The sequence below is a fragment of the Colobus angolensis genome, unplaced genomic scaffold (genome assembly GCF_000951035.1).
Source record: "Colobus angolensis palliatus isolate OR3802 unplaced genomic scaffold, Cang.pa_1.0 Scaffold66, whole genome shotgun sequence".
NCBI lineage: Eukaryota > Metazoa > Chordata > Mammalia > Primates > Cercopithecidae > Colobus > Colobus angolensis.
This window is the reverse complement of record NW_012120265.1, coordinates 2672154-2673464: the sequence shown is the minus strand read 5'-3', so window position 1 is coordinate 2673464 and position 1311 is coordinate 2672154. Positions and strand designations below refer to the sequence as shown.

Genomic DNA, 1311 nt, shown 5'->3' with positions numbered 1-1311 from the left:
GAGGTGGGAGGATCACGTGAGGTTGGGAGTTTGAGACCTGCCTGACGAACATGAGGAAACCCCGTATCCCCTAAAAATACAAAATTAGCCAGACGTGGTGGCGCATGCCTCTACTCCCAGCTACTCAGGAGACTGAGGCAGGAGAATCGCTTGAATCTGCGAGGCAGAGGTTGCGGTGAGCTGAGATCGCGCCATTGCACTCCACCCTGGGCAACAAGAGTGAAACTTCTTCTTTAAAAACAAAAACAAACAGACAAAAAAAAAAAAAAAAAAGTGAACTAGTTATTAAGTGGATGTTCATCAACTTCATTGTGCCAAGACAGCCAAATGGGGCACCTGGTGCCTTGGGGAGGTCTGGGAGGGCTTCCTGTAGGAGGCAGCCTGGGAACTCCAACCTTAGAAGTTAGTTATCTCCAAAAACCCAGTTACCACCTCCATCATAGCTACCTCCAAAAGCTGATGTCTGACTAATCCATCCATCCATCCATCCACCCACCCACCCTCCCATTTATTGAGATTCTATAGATGCCAGGCATGGTTCAAGGAGGTGCTGGGTACAAATCAGGCAAAAATCCCTGCCAGGATGGAGCAGAGTGGGGGATGGTCCCTCCAACTACAAGCAAATTAAATGACAAGATAATTCTGGAAGGGAGTAACTGCTAGGAAGGAAATAAAACTGAGTGAAGGAGGGAGAAGTGTCCCGGTTTCAAAACAAGATCCATTAAAGCTTAGCTAATCAAGGATGCCACTTCTTCCCGGGTCATGGGGACCTTATCACCCTCCAGCAGACAGTGCATGGAGGAGGAACTCCTCCCAGTGGCCCTGCTGGCTCAGTCGCCTGCCCAGCAGTAATTGAGCGCCTCCAGTATGCACCAGGCAACCTTCTGGACATTAAACTGGGTGGGGGATGGCAGGGAGGTTTCTGTATGCCTTTGGGCACGTCACTCCCCCTCAGGCCCTCAGGTTCACTTCTGTAACCAGGGCTTCAGGATGGGTCATTCAGCAACCCCAGAGCTGCCCTGCCCGTCAGGCCTGAAGTCTTTAAGGAAATAGCATTTAGAGCGGACTGTCCCCCCAAAAAGCCCCCAAGGTGAGAGTGCATAGATGGGGGTGTCTATCCCCATTTCGCAGATGATCAGGATGAAGCTCAGAGGAGAGGCAGGAGTCGCACAGGCTGCGCGATACTGACCCGTGTCGGGATCCAGCCCAAGGTCCCCCACCTCCGCCCCAGTAGCCGGGAGGCTTCGGTCCCTTTAAGAAAGCCCCGCGGAGCCAAGCAGGAAGGGGGAGGTGCCAACGCCCGGGACGGAC

At 52.9% G+C, this 1311-nt stretch overlaps 1 protein-coding gene across 1 annotated transcript in view; it reads left to right on the top strand.

Annotated features, from left to right (window-relative positions):
* Positions 1-995: 995 nt before the first annotated feature.
* The window catches only part of FKBP8 (FK506 binding protein 8, 38kDa), an 11004-nt gene continuing 10688 nt past the window's right edge, over positions 996-1311 (top strand). Inside the window, exon 1 of the mRNA XM_011925804.1 lies at positions 996-1090. The gene's annotated coding sequence lies outside the window, so the exon portion shown is untranslated. The remainder of the gene's footprint in view (positions 1091-1311) is intronic.